Source organism: Canis lupus, chromosome 4, assembly GCF_048164855.1.
Source record: "Canis lupus baileyi chromosome 4, mCanLup2.hap1, whole genome shotgun sequence".
Classification (NCBI taxonomy): domain Eukaryota; kingdom Metazoa; phylum Chordata; class Mammalia; order Carnivora; family Canidae; genus Canis; species Canis lupus.
Genome location: NC_132841.1, coordinates 66,225,098 through 66,246,791, shown reverse-complemented (window position 1 = coordinate 66,246,791; position 21,694 = coordinate 66,225,098). Strand labels below are relative to the sequence as shown.

General features: G+C 38.9%; 1 long non-coding RNA gene across 5 annotated transcripts in view; it reads left to right on the top strand.

The window, feature by feature from the left end:
- The first annotated feature begins 1,112 nt into the window (after window positions 1–1,112).
- LOC140632550 (uncharacterized) overlaps window positions 1,113–21,694 on the top strand; it is a 51,680-nt gene continuing 31,098 nt past the window's right edge. The window contains exons 1-3 of one of the 5 annotated variants that reach the window (XR_012030149.1): window positions 1,113–1,282; window positions 1,639–1,813; window positions 19,825–19,914. This is a non-coding gene — a long non-coding RNA (uncharacterized lncRNA). Of the gene's footprint in view, window positions 1,283–1,638; window positions 1,814–10,844; window positions 13,023–13,047; window positions 14,102–14,128; window positions 18,827–19,824; window positions 19,915–21,694 lie in introns of those variants that run through there. The other 4 variants (XR_012030152.1, XR_012030151.1, XR_012030153.1 and 1 more) reach the window with 4 other exon arrangements.

Genomic DNA, 21,694 nt, shown 5'->3' with positions numbered 1-21,694 from the left:
AGAAAAAAAAAAGATTTTAAGAGTAAAATTGGAAGTCTCAAACAGATATAAGATGAACACTACCCAAATATTTTATTTAACTCAAATTAATGAGTGAATAACAAGATATTGCAACTGGCTAAAAAGAGAAGTCAAAGAACCACACATACATATAGGCAGATAAGGAATGCTTAAACAACTTTAAAGGTAGATGCAAAACTGGCTTATTCCATGGGTAATGACTGGGTGAGGGTAGGGGGTAGATCAATTGTTTCCATTTGACAAAACTCCTTTGCATGTTTATAAGCAAGAAAATTTGCACTGACATCTGTTATCTACAGCTTATAGAGCTGTAAAGTAGCTCAAAGGAAATGAAAGGCACAAAGACCCCTTAGAAACCAAGTACTCTCAGAAGAGTGTATTTAGTGTGGTAATTTTCCTCCAAAAACATCCATTGTATTTTTGATCCATTTCAAAGTCTTTCACAGATTTTTTTCTACACTAGTCTTCCCCTCTTCTTTGTAAATCCTTTCTGAATGGTGAGAAAACTGGCTTTTCTTATATGCACTTCTTTATTCTATAAATCACTTTATTTACTCAAGGAGACAACTGTTTCTCCAACCACTACAGCTGACTCCTCCACCTTTTCCCCTCATCCATTCTGGCCACCACCACCATCCGCTGATTCTTATGGCCACTTGCGGTGTCTATGGTAACTGTTCTCTTGAGTACCCCACCTCTGTCACCATTCTGCCTCTCCAGACACTGAAAACTCTGTGTACCACCCACTCTCCCTCTCTTCCTTATACTCCAATGTCTTCAAGCTTGGATGTGGGGGCCAAGAAAGGGGAAGGGAAAGTGGGAAGCTAAAGGATCATAGTAAAGGAAGATGTGGAGATGTTTTGATTGGTTCTTAAATTAAATCTATGAAGATCAAATTTAGTGAAAGTGGTAGGCCTGTTTGGAAACAGCTCAGACATAATGGGCTTTCAGAGGATAAGTTCATAATTCTTGATATTTGGGTTTACTTTTCCTTTTTTTTTTTTTTTTTTTTTGGATCCCAGATGAACTTTATTGCAAGCACCCTCGGGCGAGGTTCCACGACTCGCGTGGTGGGGGGGGGGGGGAGAAGTGAGTCAGGGAAGTCACACTGGGAAGGAATTGGTGATGTTCTTTTATTGGGTCGGGGTAGGGCCCTGGCTTGTGCCCAAAAAAGGCGAGGTATGTGGTGGTTAGTGAGCATGGGGCGGGGGAAGTGTGTCGGATTATCGCCAAGGTATGGGTCCGAGTTCATATCTGTAAGGTACGTAGTGCTCAGGGCACACGGGGCGAGGAGTAGGTGATTGGCACTTCCCAAATGGGAAGTTCCTGGGTGGAGAGTGTCGGTCTCCCAATGGTGCCCAGAAGGCCCGTTGTGAGGGTGGCGGGAAAGTCTGTCATCTTAGAGACGGTTGGTGGGAGGTCCACCATTTCAGTGCCCTGACTTCCCTGCCGGCCCATCATTCCGGCCTCTTTTATATACTGGTGTCAGGGGGCGTTGACTTTTCTCTGGCTACTTCCTGCAGGCAGTGGGGCACCGTCGTAGAGGCCATCGGAGGTGGGCAGGCGGGAATAGGGCTGTAGGAGGAGTTGGTTAACTGACATTCTGCTTTCTTGCAGGTGCTCTTGTACATAACGTATAAGGCAGGGACCGATTAAGATTAACAGGAGGAGTATACAGAGGGGCCCTGCCAAGGGGAGAGCCTAGGTCACCCAGGCTTGAGGGGTTAAGCCCCAAATAGAGTCATCTGGACACCTTGCTCGGATCCGATCTCTGAGCTCCTTGTCTTTGGAGGTGACTATGCCTGACTGGTTGACAAAATAGCAGCACTCCTTGTTCAGGTAGAGGCATGTTCCCCCTTTCTCGGCGGTGAGGAGGTCCAGGGCCCGTCAGTTCCGCAGGGTGACGGCAGCTAAGCTGGTGACTTGAGTCTGTAGGGCGGTGAGGGAGTCGGCTATACATTCCATGTCTTCCTTGAGTGCCTGGGAGAGCTCGTAATAGAAGTTAATGGAGGTTCCCAGTCCCGCCCCCCCCAGTTGCCACCCCAGTTGTTAGTCCTGCCCCTATTAAGAAGGGGAGGAAAACAGCCGTTTTTCTCCGAGGGGTAGGGGTAGGGAATACTTGAGACGAGAGTTGTTCAGAGGAATCGATGCTTGTGGTCAGAGGCAGAAGGATCAGAGCGCAGCTTAAAGAGTCATTCATTGGCGGTTAAGCAACAAGAGGCCTGTGAGGCAGGAGAGAAAGATTCCCGAGGGGGCGCAGTAGGGGAGAGTGGAGATGTTGCTGGTGATATGAGGGGTGGAGGAGATGAGGTTCAGGATCGGTATGGGAGCACCGATAGATCCAATGTGGACCGTTTTATTGGAGAAATTGGGTATAGGCCAGGATTAGGAATTGGGATCCCGATGATGTTAGTGAGGGAAGAAAAAGGAAAGCAGATCCAGCAATCTTGTCCTCCAGAAGCATTTTTCCAGAGGTTGTAACTGGAATTTAGGAGGGTTAGGGTGAGAGGTTTAGTGGAGGGCGCTCCCCGTGAGGAGTCGAGATGGATCCCTTTATATCCGGGTTGTGCTTGTACAGGTGTTGTACTCTCTTGGGGGCGTGGTTGCGGGAGGCCTGGTCCTGGACCCCTCCCCCATCAGAGAGTCCTATTTGGGCCAAATAGGTCCAGCAGACCTTTCCAGATTTGGGGTACTTAGTGCAGGGGGATCGAAAGGTTTGAGACAGCTCAGAGGTCCAAGAGGTCCTTCCCGGGGCATAGGGCGACGTGCAGAGGGTTGGCGTTTTTCCCTGGTAGCAAGATTCTGGCATAGAGGTATAAGCCGAGAAGTAGCTAGAGGTACCCGAGCCCCTCAGGCAGTCACGTGACTCCGCCTGGATGGGGGGGGGGCTCAGGAGGAGTATTAGGAGGAGACTTAACCGAGCGGAGCTTGGTGGCGCCCACCATCTGGGAGGCCCGTTTGCTGTCGGCGGGGGCCCTTTAAGCTTGTTGATGTGTCCCCGTGGCTGGTGGCCCAGGAATTTAGCCGCAGTTGGGGTAGGGAGGATGACGGTGTGGGGTCCCGTCCACCGCGTTTGCAAGGGGCCGGGGCTGCGACTCCTGAGGAGAACCTGGTCACCCGGGAGCAGTTTCTGGGGAGGAATCTCCTGGTCCTCCAGGTCGTTCGGGGCCGGGGTGACTGAGTCAGCGTGAGCTCTCCGGAGGGCGCGATGCCGCGGATGGTAACGGATGCGTAGTTGCCAGGAGATGCGCAGACTCTCAGCCACTTGCCGGGTTATGCTGGATGTGAAGGCGGGCGCGTTGTCCGCCTGGAGGGTTCGCGGCAGCCCCAAACCGGGAGTGATGTGTCCCTAAGGACCGTGGCCACGACGTCCGCCGTCTCAGGGCGTGGGATAAGCTTCTATCCAACCACGACGGGTCCCTAAGGAAGCCTCCTCGAGGCGGGCGGCGGGGTTGAGGTCCGTAGGAGGAGGAGGGAGCCTCTGTGCCGGGCAAGGGCTCAACCTCCTCTCGGATTTCGGCGCATGTTGAGTTTCCCTCGCCGGTGATGCTTGGGCCGCAGAGTTGCTGTAGGTCAGTAAAAATAACCAGCATCGGAATATTCCAGCTTCCACGGCTGCTACCTGTAGCTTTCAACCCCCCGCTCACCTCTACTTTTCCTAATTAAAAAAATAGTAAAGGATTAAAATATTTTTAGAAAGATATCGATTTTGAGAATATCAGTCCAATGCCTCCTTGTTTATTTCTGAGATCTTTTTTTAAAATTTTTTTTTCTTTTATTTATTATTTATGATAGTCACAGAGAGAGAAAGAGAGAGAGGCAGAGACATAGGCAGAGGGAGAAGCAGGCTCCAAGCACCGGGAGCCCGATGTGGGATTCGATCCCGGGTCTCCAGGATCGTGCCCTGGGCCAAAGGCAAGCGCCAAACCGCTGCGCCACCCAGGGATCCCTATTTCTGAGATCTTATTATTATTTATATGAAGCAAATATAATTAAAATTAAACATAAGATAGTGTTATTATTTTTGCCATAACACATTAAGCACAAATGTCTTAAAAACAAAAACACCAAAATAATCACCCTTCCAGCAAAGTAATTTAAAACAAATTATAGCCAGGGAGCTATAATTGATACTTCTAGCATTTGATACAAAATACGAATTAGAGTGTAAAAAGAAAGAGGGAAATGTTTTGTTAATGCAAACTACGTGTGTGTGCATGTGTGCATGTGTGCATGCATGTGTGTGTGTGTGTGTGTGTGTAAAATGGGAATTCATATAATAGAAACAAGGCCGTGTGTGTGTGTGTAAAATGAGAATTCATATAATAGAAACAAGGCCACAAAATTCTTCTAGTCTTAGAAATAATATTCTTAAAATGCTTTTAGTTAAATTACATGAACTTTGTAATCATGTCTAAATTTTTTTAAGTTTTTTAATTTTAATTCCAGTAGAGTTAGCATGCAATGTTATAATAGTTTCAGATATACAATATAGTCATTTAACAATTCTATATATTACTCAATTCTCATCATTAGAAGTGTGCTCTTTAATCTCCATCATCTATTTCGCCCTCACCCCCCATCTCCGCTCTGGTAACCATCAGTTTGTTCTACATAGCTAAGAGACTGTTTCGGTTTGTCTCTCTCTCTCTCTTTTTCCCTTTGTTTTGTTTCTTAAATTCCGCATATGAGTGAAATCGTATGATATCTGTCTTTCTCTGACTGGCTTAGTTTGCTTAGCGTTATACTCCCTAGATCTATCTATTTTGTTACAAATTGCAAGATTTCATTGTTTATGGCTGAATAATATTCCATTGTGTGCATGTTATATCTTTATCCATTCATCTATGAGTGCACACTATGTACATTTCCATAATTTGACTGTTGTAAATAATGCTGTAATTAACATAGGGGTGCATATAACCTTTCAAATTAGTGTTTTTGTATTCTTTGGGTAAACGCTCAGTAGTACAATTGCTAGATCATAGGGTAGATCTATTTTTAAGTTTTTGAGGAACCTCCACACTGTCTTCCATATTGGCTGCACCAGTTTTCATTGCCACCAATAGTGCAGAAATGTTCCCTTTTCTCCTCATCCTTTCCAATGCCTGTTGTTTCTTGTGTTATTGATTTTAACATTCTGACAGGTGTGAGGTGATATCTCATTGTAATTTTGACTTGCATTTCCCTGATGATGAGTAATATTGACCATATTTACATGTGTCTGTTGGCCATATGTGTGTCTTCTTTGAAGAAATATCTGTTCAGGTTTTCTGCCTATTTTTAATTGGATTATTTGGGGAGGGGGTTGGCATTGAATTGTGTAAGTTCTTTATGTATTTTGGATATTAATCTTTTACCAGATATGCCATTTGCAAATGTCTTCTCTCATTCAGTAGGTCATCTTTCAGTTTGCTTTTAGATTGCTTCCTTTGCTGTGCAGCAGCTTTTTGTTTTGATGTAGTCCCAGTAGTTTATTTGTATTTCCTTTGCCTTAGGGGGCATATTTAGAAAAATATTGCTATAGTTGGTGTCAAAAAAATTACAGCCTATATTTTCTTCCAGGATTTTGTGGCTTCAGGTCTCACATTTAGGTCTTCAACCCATTTTGAGTTTATTTATGTGTATGGTGTAAGAAAGTGATCCAATTTTGTTCTTTTGCATGTAGTGCTTCAGTTTTCCCGACAGCATTTATTGAAGAGACTATCTTTTTCCCATTGTATATTCTTGCCTCTTTTTGTCAAAGATTAATTGGCCACATAATCATGGGTTTGTTTCTAGACTTTCTGTCTTGTTCTATTGATTTATGTGTCTGTTTTTGTGCCAGTACCATACTGTTTTGATTACTATAGCTTTGTGATATAACTTGAAATCGAATTGTAATATGTCCAGTTTTGCTTTTCTTTTTCTTTTTTTTTTTTTAATATTTATTTAGGGATCCCTGGGTGGCACAGCGGTTTAGTGCCTGCCTTTGGCCCAGGGCGCGATCCTGGAGACCCGGGATGGAATCCCACGTTGGGCTCCCAGTGCATGGAGCCTGCTTCTCCCTCTGCCTGTGTCTCTGCCTCTCTCTCTCTCTCTCTGTGACTATCATTTATTTATTTATTTTATGATAGTCACAGAATGAGAGAGAGAGAGAGAGGCAGAGACACAGGAGGAAGGGGAAGTAGGCTCCAAAGCCAGGAGCCCGAGGTGGGACTCGATCCCTGGACTCCAGGATCGGGCCCTGGGCCAAAGGCAGGTGCTAAACTGCTGAGCCACCCAGGGATCCCCTGCTTTTCTTTTTCAAGATTGCTTTGGCTATTTGAGGTCTTTTGTGGTTTCATATAAACTTTAGGATTATTTGTTTTAGTTCTGTGAAAAATGCTGTTGGTATTTTGATAAGGATTGTATTAGATCTGTAGATTGCTTTGGGTAGTATTGACATTTAAACAATATTTGTTCTTCCAATCCATGAGCATGGAATATCTTTCCATTTGTTTGTGTCGCCTTCAATTTCTTCCATCAATGTGTTTTTATTTTATTTTTAATAAAGATTTAATTTATTTAATCATGAGAGACACAGAGAGAAAGAGAGGCAGAGACACAAGCAGAGGGAGAAGCAGGCTCCTCACCAGGAGCCCGATGTGGGACTCGATCCCAGGTCTCCAGGGTCATACCCTGGGCTGAAGGTGGCACTAAACCACTGAGCCACCTGGGCTGCCCGATCAATGTGTTTTAGTTTACAGAGTATGTCTTTTACCTCCTTGGGTAGGCTTATTCCTAGATATTTTATTTTCTTGGTTAAATTGTACATGGAATTGCTTTCTTAATTTCTCCTTCTGTTGCTTCATTATTAGTGTATAGATATGCAAAAAATTTCTGTACATAGATTTTGTATCCTATGACCTTACTGAATTCATTTATCAATTCTAGTAGTTTTTGGTAGGGTCTCTAGGGTTTTCTATAAATTCAATTTTAGGAGGTAATATGTTTCTAGTAATTTATCCATTTTTTTCCTAGGATGTCCAATTTATTGGCATATAATTTTTTATATTTTCTTACAATCCTTTGCATTTCTGTGGTATCAGTTGTTATTTCTCCTCTTTCATTTCTGTTTCTGTTTATTTGAGTCCTGCTTTTTTTTTTTTTTTTTTTTTTGATGAGTCTGCCTTAAGGTTTATCAATTTTTTTGATCCTTTTAAAGAACCAGCTCCTGGTTTCACTGAAATGCTCTATTGTTTTTTTAGCTTCTATCTTCTTTTTTTTTTTTAAGATTTTATTTACTTTTTATTTACTTGAGAGAGAGAGCAAGAGAGAAAGAGAGAGCATGAGAGAGCACACAAGCCAGGGGAGGGGCAGAGGGAGAGGGAGAAGCAGAGTCCCTCCTGAGCAGGGAGCCTGATGCAGAGCTCGATCCCAGGACTCTGAGATCATACCTGAGCTGAAGGCATGTGCTTAACTAACTGAGCCACTCAGGCACCCCTAATTTCTATCTTATTTCTGCTTTAATCTTTATTATTTCCTTTCTTCCAATGGCTTTGTTTTTTTTTTCTTTTTATATTTCTTTTAGGTGTAAGATTATTTATTTGCTATTTTTCTTGTTCTTGAGATAGGCCTGTGTTGCTATGAACTTCCTCCTCTGAACTACTTTTGCTGCATCCCAAAGATTTTGCATCATTGTGTTTTTATTTTCATTTGTCTCCAAACATTTTTCTTTTTAAAAAGAGGCTTGGGTCCCTGGGTGGCTCAGTGTCTGCCTTTGGCTTAGGTCATGATCCCAGGGTCCTGGGATGGAGCCCCATGTCAAGCTATTGAGCCAGCCAGGTACCCCATATCTCCATGTAATTTTTTATTTACTCATTGTTTTCTTGGTTGGCTCATTCATTGTTTAGTAGCATATTATTTAACTTCCATGTATTTATGCTCTTTCCAGTTTGTGTGTGTGTGTGTGTGTGTGTGTGTGTGTGTGTGTCTGTGTGTGGTTGATTTCTAGCTTTATAGAGTTGTTGTCAGAAAAGATGCATGGAATGACTCTGATCTTTTTGGATTTGTTAGACTTGTTTTGTGTCCTCAAATATAATCTATTCTGGAAAATGTTCCATATACACTTGAAATGAATGTGTGTTCTGCTATTATATGATGGAGTTTTCTGAATATATCTGTCCAATGTGTCATTTAAAGCCACTGTTTCCATGTTGACTTTCTGTTGGGAAGATCTATCCCTTGTTGTAAGTAGGGTGTTAAAGTCCCCTACTATTATTGTTTTACTATCATTTATTTCCTTTATATTTGATATTAACTGCTTTAAGTATTTGTGTGCTCCTGTGTTTGGTGAATAAATATTTACAACTGTTATATCTTCTTGTTGGATTGTTCCCTGAATGATTATATAGTGTCCTTCTTTTTTCTCTTTTTACAGTTTTGTTTTATATCCATTTGCATGATAAATGCTTATCCATCCCTTTCAATCTGCATGTGTCTTTAGTTCTGACATGTGGATCTTGTAAGCAGTATATATAGATGGATTTTGTTTTTAATCCATACTGTCACCCTGTGCCTTTTGATTTAGTCCATTTACATCAAAGTTATTGTTGATAGGTTTGTCTTTATTGCAATCGTATTGTCTTGTGGTTGTTTTATAGTTCTTTTCTGTTCACTCCTTTCTTTGCTCTCTTCTCTCATGATAAGTTGGGTTTCTTTAGTGGTATACTTGGGTTCCCATCTCACTCTCTCCTTTTTTGCGTATTTATTACTGTTTTTTTATTTGTAATTACCCTTCAGTTTGTGTATAACATCTTCTTTGTATAGCAGTCTATATTAAGTTGACAGTCGCTTAAATTTGAACCCATTCTTTACTCCTTTCCTCTCCATGTTTTAGGTATATAGTGTCATACTTTATATTCTTTTATTTTGTGAGTCCCTTGACTGATTTTTACAGACATATTTTTTTCTTCTGTTTTTGTGCTTCCTAGTTTCCTTACTCTTCATAGTCTTTCATTTCTATTCAGAGTATACTTCACCATTTCTTCTAGGGCTTTTGTTTGGGAAAATCCTGCTGTACTAAGCTTCCAGTACTATTAAGAGTGTTTCACACTGGGGTGCCTGGTTGGTTCAGTTGGTTTAGCATCTTCCTTTAGGGTCATGATCCCAGGGTCTGGGGATCAAGTTCCACATTGGTCCTGCTCAGCAGAGAGCCTGCTTCTCCCTCTTCCTTCACTGTTATGCTTATGCTCTCTCTAAAATAAATAAAATTAAATTTAAAAAGAGTGCTTCACATTTCCTGAATGTTTTGCAGCAGAAAACAAAAGTCTGTGAACCACTGTTTTCAACAAACTTTCATATGTGAAAATCTAGATTTAGACTGTAGACAAATTGGAGGTAACAGCTTTGCTAGGATATTCAAAACACCTGTGGTGTTCTCTTATCTTCAATGGCCATTTGGACCCTAAAAACCCTCAAATCTCTTTGTTCAGCCATAAGTTTGCTCCTGAGCACATTTCTAGACATCACCATCTGGATTCCCAAATACGCTCAAATTCAATATCTCCTGAACTGGACTCATTAGCTTCCTGTCCTTTTCAGTATTCTCAAATCCCGGCCTTGGCATTGTTGTTTACACAGTCTCACATTTGGAAAGCTTGGAGTCATTTTTTTTACATTTATTCCTCTCCCCAGACTATCAGATACCAAGTCTTGCAAATTCCTAAAGGCATTTCCTATTCATCATTCATTTCTTCCCCTACCAATTCTGACCTGTGTCAGATCCTCATCACTCCTTCCCTGGACAGTTCCATGGGTTCTCTAATTCCCCCTGCCTGCAGAGTCACTCTCTAATCCACGTCTCTGGTTTTCCTTCTAGCCTCAAGTCCCCTCATTTTTCATTTCCTAAGGGTTCACAATACTGGAAAAGTTGTGTTTCACAAAATACACCAAGATGGCCCTCAGCTCCTTGTCTTTATATTTCTTTGTTTGTTTTCACCTGCATAGAGAATTGGTTCATGGAATAGCTTCAGATTTGTCTTTATCCGTGAAGACTTCCCTGGCTCTTCCACAAACTGAGGCTCTTTCATTTACCCCATGTGCATTTCCATTATATTGTCATTGTATTGTATCTTATTGTTCATAGGCTTTTTAGTGTATGAATTGTAACTGTCCCTTTTTCAATCTCTAGTGCATTGAGCAGTGCCTGGTACATAGTAATGCTCCATAAATATCTGGCTAATGAATGAATGAATTTCCTTAATTAAAATTCTTGATGGTGGCAATTAAAATATAATTTATCTTACAATAAAATTTGACTTACAAACTTCAGAGTTGCAACTATATTGACCTGAGCAGAAGGCAGACACTTTAACCAACTGAGCAACCCAGGCACCCCTTGAAGAACTTTTCTATTTTAAGACATTTTTTCTCCATGTTTAGTGCCTAAAGTTGGCACAAAACTTCCAGCCTCTTATTGATTAATTAATGTTCATTGAACACCTAGTACTTACCAGATATTGCTATAGATGGTAGGGTTACAAAAATGATTAAGACAGAATTCCTGTCTTCTTGGGGTAATAGTTAATAAGAGAGACAGGCCACTAAAGACATAATTACAATAATGGTATGTATCATAGTGGGTAACCTGAATAAAGCTGAGCTACCACACGGTCCATTTCAACAGGATGATGTCCCACAGGGGATGGCATGCTTGAGGAATTTAATCTAAAAATTGAAAATCAATTTCAATTATTTTTGTATGTATTCTTGAAAAATGCCAAAAGTGATTATCACATGAAGCCCTGCAAAATATCCTAAAAACCTGCTACATGCAAATAGTCACTCATCACAGTAAAGTTGCTGTCACATGCTCTTCATTTATTTGCTTTTATCCCAAACTTCCTCTTTCATTCTCTCTCTCTCCCCCCAAACTGTCCTTGAATATTCAAACCACTTTTTGTCTTCTGTGTTTCTTTTTCAAAACTGCTTCTTTTCCAAATTCATCATTTTCTCCAAAGAATGGATTTTAACTGTCATATATAAGTAATGTTTTCCTGTTTTTGTTTTTTACTATGTCTAGACCTGACTATAATCCTGCTGACATAAAGACCAATATAATAAAGAGCTCAGACACCAAGCAAGGGTAGGGAAGTGAAGGAGGCTGTGAACATTCACTCACTAACATTTTTCCTCCTGTTACAAAAAGAAATTATGGCAGCCCATTATATCTTCCTTACTGAGGGAGGATTCTAGGAATAAATTAACACTTTCCAGTTTATACAAATAAAATGGAACCATAATTAATAAGCTCCCTATACCTAGCTACTTAAAATTACAAAACACATTTTGCTGCTAAATGGAATATCAAAAAACAAAAATAAAGAATTTTCAATAAGTTTTTAGAACAATGTATCTTGGGAAATTCTGAAATGAGAACTTTTGGTCCTGGACTGAAAAATGGCTTCCAACTTTGGAAATATACTAAATGGGGTCCATCTGAATAGCAAAAGAATCATGTGTGCACTATACAAATATACTAATTCTCTTTTACAATTATATTGCTAAATCGGTCAAATGCATGAATGAGCCAAGGCAATCCACAATGTTAAATACAATCAACGTGAGCAGAGATTACCTAGCAATGCTGGTGAAATTATTATTTTACCAGGAGACATATTCTTCACCTCTATTTGTCTTTGGAGATGTAGCACAGGAAATTTGCCTAAGGAGCAATTTTAAGAAACAAAAATTTCAGGCAAATTTTAAGGACGTCAGAGGAATCGTGAGGAAAAAAAATGCTCACAAAAGTCATAATTGAAAAAACGTATTTAATCTGGGAATGGTTATTTAAATGGAAGTTTTCATTTACTTTTAAGCTTTAACTATTATTGTTTAAAAATCTCTTGATTATTCATAATTATGGGGTATGAATCCTTAATTTCCCCCACCAGACTTTGTTGGCTCAGTCTCTCTAACATCCTTAACAATATTATTTCTTAGTTCAATTATCCCTCCCCTCCCAAACAGGGACCCTCACAGTGCCATGCTTGTATGAACTACTCATTAAATATGTGCTATTGACCTAAAGTTTGACTTAGATTTATTTTCCTGGCAATAACTCTAGGTGTCATGAAATGGATGGAAAAGGGAAAAAGCAATAAAATTCTCAGATAATAAATATATCTCATTTTAGGCACTGGATAATTGAGAAATTAAATAGAGTTGCTTCTAAATATCTAGCTAATTAGTTAACATATTTTTATAATATCCAGAATTCTTAAATACAGGTAACATAAGTTCTCCATGTTATCATCTTTTCATTTTAAGAAGCTTAATCTTTTGGGACACCTGTGTGGCTCAGTTGGTTAAGTATATGGCTCTTGATTTCAACTCAGGTCATGATCCCAAAGTCTTGGAATAGAAGCTCACTTCGGGCTCAGGTGGAGTCTGCTTGTCCCTCTCCCTCTGCTCCTTCCTGCCTCCTCCCCGTCTTTTGTCTAAAATAAATAAATCTTTTTTTTTTTTTTTTTTTTTTAAGGAAGCTTAATCTTTTTGTCTCTCTTTTCCCTCTTTCTTCCTTTAACATAATACTGGCTATATGTAGGATGAAGATAATAATAGAATCTACCTTTGGGTGTTGTTGAGAAGATTAAATGAGATAACTGTATCAGGGACTCAGCATGCTGTCAAATATGCCAGTCTATCTTGTGATGAGTTATTTGTTTCTATTTAGCACTTGTTTTTGCCAGAGACTGGCCAAGATATCTTAACAAGAATTCTCATTTTATTTTTTTTAATTTTTTTATTTTTTTTCAAATTTTTATTTATTTATGATAGTCACAGAGAGAGAGAGAGAGGCAGAGACATAGGCAGAGGGAGAAGCAGGCTCCATGCACCGGGAGCCCGACGTGGGATTCGATCCCAGGTCTCCAGGATCATGCCCTGGACCAAAGGCAGGCGCCAAACCGCTGCATCACCCAGGGATCCCAAGAATTCTCATTTTAAAGGTGGTGCTGTGGTCATAGAGCTAGTAAATGGTAATGACAGTATTTGACCTTCACTAGTTTTGTTCTAGTTTCCCAATTGTTAGCCATACTATTTCTCAGTTTGGACATAATGCTTCTCAGTGACTTGGTCTTCTTTCCTTCCAAACATATTTCTGCCATGTTTTCAACAGAATTTTCTGGTATACTAAAAGCTTTCTTATTTAACAATATAGAAATCAATTACTCTTTTTTTCCCTTTATTGTTGCAATAAAAAATCTTGGTCTGATGGACAACTTCACAAAGTTATGAATGTTTTGAATGGAAAAACCAGAATCCCTTTGATTTTATTAATACACATGTCTCAAAATTTAATACTTATCCCTAGTGCTAGAGAAACAGCCATCATAAAAGAATTATGGTTAAAATTTCACTAAAGCTCTTTTTTTTTAATTTTTATTTATTTATGATAGTCACAGAGATAGAGAGAGAGAGAGAGAGGCAGAGACACAGGCAGAGGGAGAAGCAGGCTCCATGCACCTGGAGCCCGACGTGGGATTCGATCCCAGGTCTCCAGGATCGCGCCCTGGGCCAAAGGCAGGCGCCAAACCGCTGCGCCACCCAGGGATCCCCACTAAAGCTCTTATATAAATTATAGTCAGACAAAATATTATAATGATAATAAATTAAGGGACAATATTGGATTTGCATATTTTTCCCTTTGAAATGTGAAGATTTATGCTTCACAGTTCTTTTGACAATATCTGGCAATATTATTTGTTTTTAGAAGTAGTTGGGGGTTCACAATTTCTAATTCTACATTCCCAACATTTACTGTTTTGGAGTGTGTATTGAAATCAGTAACTGTAAAGTACCCACAGGAAAAAGGAGAAACGTGAAGTCCCTTACGTTTTAAGCAGTGTACTGTAACCTGGTAAGTTCTGCGCCTTAGGAGACAATTGTCTCAATCACAATTGTCTCAATCCTTAACTTAAAGAGGACTTGTGATTCTATTGAAGCACATATGTATTAACTACATCCTGCATCCTGCACAGAGCACTGGACCCGAACAATGTCTAACACATAAGATGATCTCAATATTTATTAGATGAGTGAGCTCTGACTGATTAACGTAAGTATTATAAATGTGATTTTTGTATGTGGGGTGGTGGTGGTGGTATGGTTTTTAGATGGGAGAGACTCATTCATGCATTATCAAGTAGAGAAAAGTTTGTAAATGAAGTGTTAAGTGGCAAAGGCTTTGAAGGAAAAGGTTATTAGGAATTCAGAACTCAAACTTGGGTGTGAATGGTTAATAAGTCCACGCAGTGTTAACTATCATTTAATACCTTCTTTGGGAAAATTTATTTGTAGAAGTCTACTGTTACCACAAGATGCCTTAGATAAATATGAATTACTGGAAAAGAAAAAGTAAACAAGTAGCAAGCAGTGCTCAATAAGTAAACAATGCTTAATTACATCTTCCAAAAAGGTTAGGATTAGTAAATATTGAGTTCACATGTTCTCCCTTAAGACTTCACATATCTAGCAATTTTGCTATACTTGTAGGAAATATCTTGCATAAGGAGACAGGAAATTTTAAATTATATAGACAATTCCATTTAGTTATTAATAGGTTGTGTTCTAGAAGTTCATTTGAAAGTTAATTTTTTGGAGTTTTAACCTATTTTCCTCTGGAAGCAACGTGAGAAATAGGACTTAGATTCCCAGGGTGCTAAAAGGTGTCATGGCTTGCCCAATAAATTTAATGCAAAAGCAAGTGCTCTGGGGTAAGAAAGAGCAAGATTCAAATTCCAGTTCTCTAAATGTTAGTTTCCTCCTCTATAAAATGGTGCTAATTACAGGCCTCACTTCACTGAGTCCGTGTGGATTAAATGGGGATAATAGATTATTAAGTATAGTGCATGCCTCTAAGCAAATATTGCTCAATAGAAAAGAAGACATTGTTATCTACCACTGTAATAAATTCTAGCAAAATAGATTCTCAATGTATTTATGATGTCATTATTATATCCCATTCCTTTTGGGAGCCTGGACATTGGTAATGTCGAAAAATTATCCATGTAATTCTGGGGCCTCTATGCCTTTCTTCGTGCTCTTTTCCCTATACTTTTTTTCCAAGTCCCAGCTCAAATGTTACCTCCCCTGAAAAGACTTTCTCCTGCTCTGGAGCCAACAGTAATGAGGAAAAACACAAATGCTAAGCAGACCTAGTTATAGAACCAGAAGAGGCCAGTGGATTTGTGAGTTTGCCTACTCTCAGGGATGGGTGGATCAGGTGGTATAGCATCCTGGGTCAGGATAGTGCTCTTTTGTTAGAAGGTAGGAGAGGTGAGAGCCCTAAGCAAAGCAAGGATCTGCCAAAGTAAACCATAATGGAGTGAAGCAGCACAGAAATCGCACAGGAGCTGGGCTATAAAACTTGACAATGAGCTATACATGGGCAGACACACAATCTAGCTCACTGCTATGACCCCACCGCCTAACTCAGGGCTACTGAGTTGTTTACTAATTGACTTGGTTATTTGATTTGAACAGATGAAAGAATGAAGGGGAATATGCAAAGCTAAGTCGTATGGAAGTTCAAAAGTCTATGCTAAACTATATTCACTAAAATAAAATGTCATTAAATAAGTAGTTCTATATAAAGTAAAACAGGCTGCTGCTTTTAAATTTTAATTAAGTTTTAATTTTTTTTGCTTTCACTCACAATTCTGCATTTAGGAAATTATTCCAGGTATCATTTCAAACCATCATTATGACTATCCATGTCTCTTATGTGGTGATTTAGAATACAGCAAGGTGATGGGTGTGAAACTAAGCCTTTATTGGATATTAAAAACCATAATGTTTAATCATGGGGCTTTTAAATTTGCACATACATGGTAAACATGTTACCCTTATAATTTTGTAGCTCAGTTGTACAGTGTTATAGAGTAAGAAGACTCCTTTGGGAGGAGGAGGATCAGATACACATTAGCACACGGAATGAAAACTTGTGTCACCTCATTTTCTATTTTTCTAGTCCACCAAACTATATTGACAATTCTGACTTTCCTAAGGAAAATATTTTACATTTGGGGTAAATGTCAGGTTTGTTTTGTTTCACTTTCTTAAAGGCCAACAGTTACCAAAGGCTATGATATATTGGTACTGTTCTACTCAGAAGATAGTTTCTGGCTTTATTCCAACACTCCATTCAGTGCATGGCTTTCCCAAGGGGACTGTTCTACTTTATAATTATGCTGTTATGTGCAACTGCATTAGCCAGGTGCTATGGGATTTTTTTACTCCTTTCATGAATGCTAAGATAGCTACTCCCACACGCATAGGTTGCATGTGTTTCTGAGTGCCAGTTTACACGTACAGTTTTAGATTTTGTCCTTGACCTTCCTGTTCTATTGATGCTTTTTGCATCAATACATTTTTCTTCCTGTGGTTTCTAGTTCTAGCTCTCTATGTACCAAAGATACTTAATTTAAATTTCTAACCCATATCTCTGTCCTGAATACTCAGATACGTATACCTAAATGTTTCTTGAATATCTCAACTTCTATATCCAACCGACAGCTGTGTTATCAAGGTTTACAAAAAGAAACAGTATTTTGTCTGTCTTCATTCTTGGCACAGAGTTTATATATACCCTTGGGGTTTCCTAAACGCTGTTAGCAATGCTTGCGTGTCTTTTGTTATGTTAATGAGGTGACTTTGGGAAACCAGTCTGGCTTACCAGATGATGGGTGCTGGTTGCCAGGGGAACCAACCTCCATCTGATTAGAGGGTTTGAACTTTCAGTCTCCACCCCAAACCTGTACTTTCAGGGAGGGGAGGGCCCTGGAGGTTAAGTTCAATCACATATGGCAAATGATTTAATCAGTAATCTTGAGAAACAAAGCCTCCATAAAAACCCAACGGACTGGCTTCAGAGAGTTTCCAGGCTGGTGAGCATGTGGAGATTTGGATAAAATGCTACAACTTGAGAAAATGGAAGCTCCACATCCCTTTCTCCATCCTTGACTTATCTTTTCCTTCTGGCCGTTCATCGGTATCCTTTATAATAAACCAGTGGTCTAGTAAGTAAATGTTTTTCCAAGTTCTGTGAGCTGCTCTAACAAATTGAACACCACGTGGGGGTTGCTGTGTTAGAGTAGGCAGTTAGTTAGGTTGTAAAACAGGAGGCATGGAGGCCAGCAAAGAGGCAACCATGGCCAACATGGGAAAGTCAGAGCCTGTCCTGGCAGCACTCCAAAACAAAACCACCAGAAACTGGATTGAACCTGGCAGGCCCAAGATAGCTGACAAAGTAGACCAAAGTTCACATTATTCCTTCATTATACTGTATTATCATGCTAAAATCTCCTCTCTAAGAGTGCCATGGTGGGAAACCTCTGACCAAATAATGAAAAAAAATGTATAACCCCCATTCCTGAAGAGACTATCCTTCTTCCAAAAACTCCCCTCCTCAAGTAATGAATATTGCATCCACTTTATTAACAGCTGTCAATAAAAGATAGAAATGGAAACCCCAGGGGGTACACTTCTCCCTTGAACTCACCTGCTCTCACATCTTGGAAGTGTACTCTCCCTTTAATAAACTTTCTTGCTTGCATTGCTTCCTCGCTATGCTGTGTATGTCCTTGAATTCTTTCTTGTGAGGATGAGACCAAAAGCCTCCAGTGATATCTTTTTGATGGGTTAGATGAGGCTTCCCCAGTTTACCTGGCAACAGTTGCAACCTCCAACGTACAGCCTGTTGGTCAGAGAACTAGTTGACAATCTGTACATGGGAATTGATGTCTGAAGTGGGTGGGGGGAGGGCAGCCTTCTGAGCGTGAGTCCTTAACCTGTGGGATTGGATGGCTAACTCCAGATCCACAGTGTCAGAATGGAGTTAAATCTGTGGGACTCTTTGTCAGTGTCCATGGAGAATTGAATTAATTGCTTGATGGTGTGGAAAAAACACACATACTGCAGAGCTCAAAACACAATATATTAGAATCTTAACACATAATATCTTCCCTCTTTTTATGTTTTCACAACATGGCCTTTTACCGTATCCTTATTTCAGTCAATGTCATCTTTATGTAGCTACCTAAGACTATAATCTAAATCAAAACTCCAACTTCTTTATATCTTACAAATAATTAATTCACTCTCATTAACGTCTTTAGGATCAGTCCTTCTTTCTTTCCCTATATCACTGCCTTGCTTCAGGGCCTCTTAATATTTTGTTTATTTTACTGCAATAGTCTCCAAAATATTCAGCCCACCTCCAGTCTGGCTTTTTTTCCGATCAATTTTTTTGTACTTTATCCATCCACAGTGATCTTTCTAAAGCATAAACATTGGGTTTTAAATTTGTCTAGCATTCTTTTGGTACAGTAAGTTCCACGAGTTTACCATGTTTGATTCAACTTTGTATCTCTAACGTCTAGGTGAATGCTGGATATAGGATAGATTTACTAATTCACTCATTTATCCATTCATTCACTTTCTATTAGCATCTTCGGTGATCCAGGGACTGTTAAATGTTCTGGGTATTTAGATGTACACAAGACAGACAAATCCTCTGTCCTATGGGAGAAAAATGTGTGCTATGATAGAAAATAAACAGAAGTGGGTATTTTATAGTTATCAGAGAAGTCCTCTCCATGGATATATCACTGGGGTTGGAATCTTAAGGGTAAGAAGGATTCAGAAACAAAAAGGAACAGCATGTCTGGAACAGGATAGGCTAAAAAGAAATTGCTGTGAGGTAAGATTGTCCAGCTGAGATAAAGCCAGAAGATGGAAGTTGTCCATATACTTTCCTCACTGCCTGAGTGAATATAAAAAAGTAAGTGGGAAGTTTCTTTATGCTTTATGTTGGTCAGATTAGAGACCCCAAAAGAAACACTTCCTGATCTTTTCAAGGTATATCATTAAATTTCTACTGAGTACTGAAATCTGCAATCTGTTTAAAATTGTCATGGGGGATTAGTGAACTCCATTGGCCTTTAGACTGTTGATTAGGAACCTGTGAGTAGGGATCCCTGGGTGGCGCAGCGGTTTGGCGCCTGCCTTTGGCCTGGGGCGTGATCCTGGAGACCCGGGATCGAATCCCACGTCAGGCTCCCTGCATGGAGCCTGCTTCTCCCTCTACCTGTGTCTCTGCCTCTCTGTCTCTCTCTGTGTGACTATCATGAATAAATAAATAAAATCTTTAAAAAAAAAAAAAAAAAAAAAAAAAAAGGAACCTGTGAGTAACTATAGTGAATAAGCCATAAAGTCTTATGATATTTAAAATGGATCTATGTAATGACATCTTTTCCAAGTCTTTTAAAAGCCTTAAGCTAAGACTCAGAAGCATGGCTTCAGAGCAACTTAGCTTTGAGAAAAAGAGGAAATTATTTCTTTGTTGTGATTCATGTTGAAGGGTCCAATTGCACATTAGGGCAAAAATTTTTCTGGTTTTTTTGCTTTTTAAAAGCAATATCAAATTTAAATATGTTCTCTATTGCCTGCATACTTTTTCAAAGGCATCCTAAAATTCAAATAGTATAGCTTATTAACTGCATTTTCAGAGGCAAGACAGTTTCCATTTAGTCTAAGAAAAGTCACTATAATGAAAATGGAGATAGAATTGCAAATTGTAATTCCACAGACAAGGGCATCATTTCATTATAATGTAAATAACCACTACTATTCTGTGTGGTATCCTTAACTGAATTTAGTTAGATGATTTTGGCACTGGAAGGAGTTGGAGGTGGGCAGTAATGGGGTTCTGTTTGGTGTAGTAAAATATTAGGGGCTATGGAGTGAAAGAGATCTCTCATTTTTGCCTTTCACCTTTAGGAAGAAGACTCCTCTGAGCTTCAGACTTGGGATCCAATTTCCTTTAATATAGCATTTGCCAAATTTGCCTGGTGATAAAAATGACCTCAGGTAATCTTTCAATTGACTGCCAACTCTCTAGGGGAGTGGGAGTAACTTCATTTTACTACATAGCCAACCATAACATTGGATTTATTGTTACTTCACTACTTCTAACTTTTCTTTATTCAGCATCTTAATTTCTCATTTTAAAGGCATCTGATTTGTCCTGAGGAACAAAAAATTCACATTTTGGAATTCCTAATATAAGCCAGTTAGTAGGATATTTAGATTTAGCTCTATATGTGTTATCATACAAGTTCAATAAAACTATTTCAAAAGTGATTTTATTTTCTGTATTCCTCTTTGAAGGTAAGAGGCAAATCATCTGAAAATGAATGTATGTAGAGAAGATGTGCATGTAGTAAAATCACTTCTGGAAGGCATCTTGTAGTCAGAAGTCTAAATGCTCAGTCTCCTTCAATTTCTACACCCTAAAGGAGGAATGTTCATGTTCAAAATGAAGATCACTAGACTTTAAACTCTTAACCATCAAAGAAAGCAAGCTAACCATATAGAATTTAGTTGATTACTTCACCCCCAGATAATGCTAAGAGATTTTTCAAGGATTTTTGGAATATTTCCTGTGGTCTTTTATTTGTGTATGCATATTTTTCCATGTAGTTTAAATCCATCTAGATATCTATTTTTTTCTCCTACTTTTCTTCCTGTTGCTCTCACTCCCACCTCCACCCCAATGTACACTCTAAACTGTTTGCCTTAGAGTGCATCAGTGTTTCTCTGAACAAGTATCTATATATTTCTGAGACTGCTTTTGACTTCAAAAGTTGTAGAACATGGACGAAGATAATTGAACCTTTGATTAGAAAATGAGATGTCAGCGCATTATAGGAAATTAAATTAGGTACAAATTAGAAGTCTCTCCAAACATGGTTATGATAAATCATATTTTGCTTTCAATTATTATCCAGGATATCAACACATGAATTGTCTTAGGCCACGTAGTATGTATTTGACAGTACACCTCTTGTTTTAAGTCTATTACTTTAAATAAATCAAACAAATATATACATAAACAAGTATGAACTCTAGGTCCTTGAACAAGAATGTGCTATATATTACATTCTCTTTTCATGGTAATCTCTATCATAGATAGAGGCCAAGATGTTTCACATTCAGTTCATGGGAGATTTGCTTTATTTTGAAAGAGCTACTTCGGTTTTGTTGTACCAAATAACAATGATTTGCATTTAATCTGTCTAGTACCTTGGGGATGGGCCACCAGCTGTGTAAACTATTTGGAAAATTCACTCTATTCTTTGTTATCCTTATATTCTATTAAGAACTGATATATGGTTTGTCAGTCCTTTTTAAATTGTTGTTGTTTTTAAATTGTAAGTTATGGTCATGAATATTTGGAAATGACTTAGATTGAAAATGGCAGGTAATTACACTGTATTATTTCTCATATGATCAAATTAAGAGCTCACATGATATTAGGTGTCGTATGTTTTACATGGAAGAAGATTATAAGATATATTCTGAAGGGTAGTTTCTCAAAAAGTGATTATTATTAAAGGGATAATAAATTTAAAAAATGAAAATGATAACTATGTTACAATAATTTTAATAGAAGTAAAATTTAGCATATTCAGCTAAACTATAGTTCTATAAATAACTTGTTCCCTGTGTAAATTCATTAAACATATAAATCACTTGTCTAGTCTTTGCAGAGCAAAATCTGCTATTTTCCCATGTAGCAATATTAGTAATGGCTTTTTTTCTGGGACATTTCTTTATTTTCATTTGGTGGTTTGGCCCTTTAAAAACA